The sequence below is a fragment of the Pteropus alecto genome, unplaced genomic scaffold (genome assembly GCF_000325575.1).
Source record: "Pteropus alecto unplaced genomic scaffold, ASM32557v1 scaffold39, whole genome shotgun sequence".
NCBI lineage: Eukaryota > Metazoa > Chordata > Mammalia > Chiroptera > Pteropodidae > Pteropus > Pteropus alecto.
The window spans coordinates 4,773,944-4,780,783 of record NW_006443568.1 but is presented as its reverse complement, the minus strand read 5'-3'; the positions used below and the strand labels follow the sequence as shown (position 1 = coordinate 4,780,783).

Genomic DNA, 6,840 nt, shown 5'->3' with positions numbered 1-6,840 from the left:
ACTTCCTGTGGCTGGTGCACTCCACTCTCAGATTCTCTCCCCGTGATTCCTTTGTATCATTAATTTATCAACTCAGAGGTCTTGCCTGACCATCCACTCGCACCCTCGGCCCCCACATTCTGTTTCATGGTCTTCATAGTATCATCTACTATCCAGGGTGATCAGTGTGTTTATTGCTCACCTCTTATACTAGAATGAGTGTCATGAGGGCAGGAATGTTGTCTGGCTTGTTCACTCTTCTATCTCCAGTGCTTACAATAGTGCCTAGTGCACAGTAGGGCCTCAACAGTTATTTGTTAAATGAATGAATGTGGTGTGGAAGTGGTGCTCTACAGTACAGGGTCCAGCTGTCTGCTGGACTGAGCATTTAGTCCATTGAATTATAGCTAGTTGTTGTCCTGTCTGTCCTTCCTCATAGTATCATCTACTATCCAGGGTGATCAGTGTGTTCATTGCTCACCTCCTATACTAGAATGTGAGTGTCATGAGGGCAGGAATGTTGTCTGCCTTGTTCACTCTTCTATCTCCAGTGCTTATAATAGTGCCTAGTGCACAGTAGGGCCTCAACAGTTATTTGTTAAATGAATGAATGTGGTGTGGAAGTGGTGCTCTACAGTACAGGGTCCAGCTGTCTGCTGGACTGAGCATTTAGTCCATTGAATTATAGCTAGTTGTTGTCCTGTCTGTCCTTCCTCCATCCCCATACTAGCCCATGAGTCTTCCGGGTCAGGCATTTATAATGCTCCCTCTCCATATCTCCTGCACCCATCAACGTCCTGGCACTGAGATGAAACTCAAGGAACTTTGCTTTGTGAATGAATTTCCATGGACATAGCTTCTGAATAGGGTCTGGGTCTCCCAGTCAGTTTGGGTTGTGAATGATGCCAGGGAGCTGACTTACCTGTTCACACTCACCTCCCACCCACTTGTTCATCTCATCAGAGTAGAGAGGGCCCTGAGAAAACAACTAGTCCAGCTAATTTTACATACTAGGTAGCAAAATGGGAAAATGGTCATGATGATATGCTAAAGGAAGAATGCAGAAAAAATGATCTTTGCTTATTATCCCTTAATCATTCCACAAACATTTATTGAGCAACTACTATGTACCAGGCACCGCTGAATCACTGGGAATACAGCAGAGAACAAGACAGACACAGTCCTTGCCCACAGGGACTTCCAGTCTAGTGGGAGAAGACAGATATTAAACAAAGAAATAACAAAACCAGGTAATTACCTGTTATGGTCTGTGCTATACAGTAAATAAGCAGCATGGGATAGAGGGTGAATTTAGGTAGGATGGGCAGGGAAGGCTTCTCAGAGGAGGATGAAGAACTAGCCATGAACATAGGAGTTAGGAAAATAGGAACAGCTTATTTTGTGAGAGTAGAGAGCTTTCACAGACAATGGTTGGAAGGCTGGTAGCCTTCTCAGGCCATAAGGCAACTATAAAAATGGAAGTCACATGCCAAAACCAGAGAAATAGAAGGAGCCTAGGTTTCTGATGACTGCAGGGTGGCTATACCACACGAAACTCAGTGATATGCTAGGAAGCTTGCCCTCTGGAAAGAAAAAAAAAAACCTGATTTACAATGTTTGCAGGTTTCTGTAAGTGCTTCTGCCAAAGCCAGTTTCAAGCTATCAATGTGAGGTTACTGGACAGAGAGCTGGAAAGAGGTTTGCACAATCGGCTCTCAGGAACCGGTGCAAGCTGGCTCCAGTGCACCACTGTCTGGGGTCCTTCCCTACTGACTTGTTTTACATGGAAGAGAGATACACTCTCATCTGATTTCAGCTCCTTTAGTCAGGTCTCTATTACTAACAGCTGAAAGTCATTCCTGATGGAGTCCTGTGCACCTGAGTCGATGGAGCAGATGGATCTCATTTACCTAAGAGTGCAGAGTGACTGCTCCTCAGGCCCTCCCCGGCGGCTTTGGGTCTGTCCAGCTTAGGCCAAAGTCTGGCTGAGATGCAGATGTTTGAGGACATGGGCCAAGTGCTACAATCTTCCCCCTTGGTGGTCCTCATGGGTCCACAAAAGACCCAGCCACCCAGGCAGCTCTTCAGAGCCTCAGAGAAAACTGCCTGGGAGGTGCATTCTGTACATTGCTCAGGGCATCTGAGGAACTTGGACAAATTCTTTCCTGCTTTCAGGGCTGAATAAAAAGGACAGCAGGTCTGTGCCTTCCTCTTAGACCTTGGGAGCCAGAGAACACTCATTCATCCACTCCACAAACGTGTGCCGAGGCCTCCTTGGGCCCACATGGTACTGCGTCAGCAACAGGGAGAGGGATGAGGGACAAGTCCCAATCCATGATGCCTCAGGAAGGATGAGTCGGGGTGAGGGTGAGGGGGCGACGGGGACACAGACATTAACATCACGGTGAATGCCGGAAGTATTAGGGGACCCCAATCTGCTCCCCTTCTCATGTTCTCCATCTCAGTGAAGGGCACCCCGCCCCCCACTGTCAGGGAAGCCAAAAATCTAGGAGTCACTCTTGACACCGTCCACCCACCCATCTAATCAGTCTTCAGGTTTGCCCTGGAACTTGTTCTTTCCTCTCTGCACCCCTCCTCCTGGCCCTGGTTTCGTTTTTATTATTTCTCTTCTGGACTGTGGCCCCAGGCTCCTCCCTACGCCCGCACTCTCCAAGTGCCCCACACAGCAGCTAGAGTGATCGTTCTAAAGGACGGATGCGTCCACACTTCTCTCCCAACGTCTTCCGCAAGATTTCCACATCGTCTGGGAAGAAGGGCACAAAACCCGAGCATGGCATTTAAGGCTCTTCACCCAAATTTCTTCTCCAGCCTTATTTCTTGGTCAAGACCTGCACCGTCCAATACAGTAGCCATTAGCCACATGTGGCTACTTAAAATAAAATGAAAATGAAATAAAATTGAAAATTCTGTTCCTCAGTTACACTGCTTACTTATTTCAAGTGCTGGATAGTCACAAGTGACTAACAGGTACGATACCAGACAGCACAGTTGTACAACACTTCCATTATTCCAGAGTGCTGCTCTAGATGCACTAAGTGTCTTGTAGTGCTGTCCTCCAGGCTTTGCACCTGTTATTCCCTGTCTGGAATGCTCGCCCAAGTTTCGCTCCATGTGTTGGACTCATTCGCTCCAGATCAAATATCACCTCCACTGAGAATCTCTATATCAAATTCTCCAAACTGTCCTCAGATACTCCTCCACGTGCAGTGCCCTTCACTTGCACCACGAAAGTACACAGATACCTGTCAGTCTCCCCCATGAGACCGTGGGCTCTTGAAAGTAGAGACTGTGCCTGATATAGTTTCACATTCTCAGTACCTAGGATAGGGCCAGGCACAGTGACTTGGATAAGAGTTTGCAGAACAAATCTGGCCAGGGAAGAGGCTGGGCTGGGTCAGAGCTCACCTCTGAGAGGGCGGGAGGGGAGAGAGGGCCCCAAGCAGCCAGCTCTCCCCAGAAAGGCTACAGAGCCTAAAGGAACATCCAAACCCTGGAACCCACAGGGCAGGACTAGGAGGCAGCCTGAGCTCTGCCTCCCACCCCGGGGCCCCTGCGTCTCCTTTCGTGCCTGAGTTAGGAGGCTGGCTCTGCCACATACCCTAGCTGTGTGACCTTGAGCATGTACCCTAACTTCTCTGTGCCCCAGTCCCTCATCTGCAAAATGGGGATAATAATACCTTCTGGGGCTGGGAGGGTGAAATGAGATAATAGTGAAGTGTTGAGTTTCATAGGGCAGAGCTTGGCATACACCGAGTGCTCAAGAGATAGAGAGGTCATCATGTCCCAAGTTAGGTTTCTCAGTCACTTTTCCAAATCCTCAACCATCACTGTGTCCAGGCCTCTCAGGCTGTCAGAGAAGGAAGGAGCCCCAGGGACTACCTGGTCCAATCCTCTGGATTTCTAGAACAGGAAACTGAGGTCCAAGTAAAGGGACTGACTGGCCCACAGCTACACAGATTGACAGAGGAGAACCAACCGGATAATTTACTCCCAGCAGAGGTCAGATAGGAGGAAACAGGAAGCTACTGATAAACTCCTAAGTGACAGAGCTAACTGTGAGGGAGGACACTGGCGATACCAGAGCTCAGAACCAGAAGGGCTGGAGGTGGCGTGTGACTTGGGGGTTTGAATTTCACAGGCGTCATGTCACCTGATTCCCACAACAAACTCACGAGGTTAGTGTCTTATTGCTTCCATCTCATAGAGGGGGAAATGGAGGCTCAGAGAGGCCAGGCAGCTCGCCTAAGGCCACAGAACTCATCAAGGGCTCTAAGTGACTCCAAAATCTCCTAGGCCATTCTGTCTCCTGCTCAATTCGATACAACCATCGCATCTGGTCACCCATGGTCAGGCTTTGGGCCAGACACATCGGGAGATGTAGACACAGTTCTTGCCTTTGAGGACTCTGCAGTTAGTTGGGGAGGCAGAAATGTAAATAGGTAGACTACGAGGGAGAACAGGATAAACGCGGAGGGACTGCCTAGGAACCAATCCAGCCACGGTGTTTGTGATACCTCCCTCTGCCAGTGAAGTGCGGCTGATACAGCGCTGGCTCTGGGTGTAAGGGTTAGAGGACTTTATTCCCTATCTGACACGATGCCCAGGATATCACTCTTAGCTGTTGTCATCGTTGTCATAATAATTACAATTATACATGAAATAGCAACTCAGACCTGAAGAGCTTCCAGGAAAGAGTTTATTTTTGTTGGAAGGATCAGGGAAGATGGATGGGCAGGGGCACGCCTGGTGTGTGCAGGAAGTAGTGGGTAGTTGAGGAAGGCCAGAACCAGGTATGTGGCATAGGGGTGGAGTCACAAGCTGGAAAGGCCATGGGGCTAGCTGGGGTGAGGGTAGGGGGTAGAAGAGGCCTTGAAAGTCAGCCTGGGGGAGCTGACTCTTCGGGGCCCCATTGGAGCTGGGGCAGGGGAGGAGGAGGGGAGGGGAGGCATGTACCAAAGAGGGCAGAGCCATGGCTCTCCACTTCTTCCTCCAGAGAGGGGCAGAGTTAGGGCTGGTGCGGACCTAAGAACACAATTATACAAATATGTCCATTGAGAGGCCCTGGGGCTCCCATGGGTTTCGAGAGGCCAGGACTGGGACAGCAGCCGTGGGGAGGACAGAGAGCCAGGGCTTACATGTCCTCAAGGCCAGACCTTGCCTCCTGAGAGGCCACCCCTCTCCTAGCCCAGAGGACAAAGCTGCTACAGAAAGCCATCTCCCCTCGACTTCAAGGACTCTTCTCAGTCCGTCAGCCCAGTGAAGACGACATGAACTCTGGCATCGGAAAAGCCTGGGTTCAAATTCCAACTGTGTGACCTTGGGCAGATCACTCCTTCCCTTCTCTGTCAAAAGTAAATAAGAGCCATTCACAGGGTTGTGATGAAGATTAAATGAGACAGTAGTTATGAAAGGGCCCAGCATGGTACTGGCACATAGTAGGTGCTCAAGATCTTCTCCCCTTTTCTGTGCCCCAGTACTGCTCTCTCTTCCCCTCGCTGGCCCAAGGATGCCAGAAATCTTAAGACAAATCGAACTTGTCTCTCCTTCCTTTCCCCCCAATCCCTCTTCGATGCCCAAAATGCCTGATGTTGTCGCTCCTCTTGACAGACCTGAACTCTTGTATTTCTCTCTTTGAGCCCCACCCCTCTGTGTCTACTCTGAGCCTTGCAGTCTCTGGCAACGCCTCTTGGCTGCTCCTCCAGCTTCCCTCCAGGCTCTCCCACCAGTCCACCCTGAGCAGATGGGACCAGGCCACGCTCATGCTCACCTGCTCAAATCCATTCTTGGCTCCCCAGCATCTCCAGGATCAAGTCTAAGCAACTTGGGGGTGGGGGATGGTATATTCAAGGTCCTTCTCGAGCTCGCTGAGCCTCACTTTCCCATTCTCGCCTCCCCTCACACACCCTCCCCTCTAGCCACAACAAACACACCTGAGCATGTGCTCACCTCCATGCCAGTTTCTGTTCAGATTCAGATAACCTGAGTCCGAGTTCTATCTTCAGTGACCCTTAGTGGTTGTGTGACCTTAAGCACCATTTCTGAGCCTCAGTTTTCTCATTTGAAAAATGAAGCGATGTGCCCCAGCTCATAGGGCTGCTGCGAGGATTCATTGAGAGAGAAGAGAAAAAAACGAAACCACAGCAGGGCCAGGGCTCGCTTTCTCTTCCGGGCCTTGCACAGCCCCTGGCCTCGCTATCCACAGCAGGAGTGTTAACTGAAGAAATTACTGAATGAATCCCTGAATCCAAAACGGAATCCCCCTCCAAGTCCTCCACACCCACCCCAAGTACCTAAGCAGAGCTCAAGATCCCAAAGGTAAATGATCCTGTGAAAACCCCACTGCATGAGAGTCCGGAGAGCTGAGTTCTTGTCTCACATTGGGCAAGTCAGTTTCCCCATCTGGAAAGTGGGGAGATGGTGGAACTGGATGGTTTCTGAGGTCCCTCCCTATCTGGATGCTCCCTGAAGCAGTTAGAATACCTGTGAGGAGGGTGAGTTCTGAGCCAGATAGACCCGAGTCTGAGTCCCTGCTCTGCCTCCTACTTGTAGTGTGATCTGGGGCCAGTTACTGAACCTCTGAACCTCAGTGTCTTCACCTGTGTGGTGGTGCTGATCCTAGTCCCGCTCTGAGAGCAGGGAAAGGAAAAAGTGCTGTTGTGAGGATTCAATGCCCATAACAGTACCTGCCTGGCACATAGCAAGTGTCCTATAAACTTTGGCCAGTGGTTTTTTAGAGTTATTACTTCTCTTGTTGTCACTCCCTACCAGATCCTTTTTCCTCTATAAAATAAAATCCTGGGCCCCCTAATTTCAGCTCTAAATTTCTACACTGTGGCCTGT

The 6,840-nt window shown here is 49.9% G+C and overlaps 1 protein-coding gene across 3 annotated transcripts in view; it reads right to left on the bottom strand.

Annotated features, from left to right (window-relative positions):
- Positions 1-6,840, bottom strand: part of TRIM62 (tripartite motif containing 62) — a 30,026-nt gene that overhangs the window by 17,018 nt on the left and 6,168 nt on the right. The gene's annotated exons all lie outside the window — the stretch shown is intronic.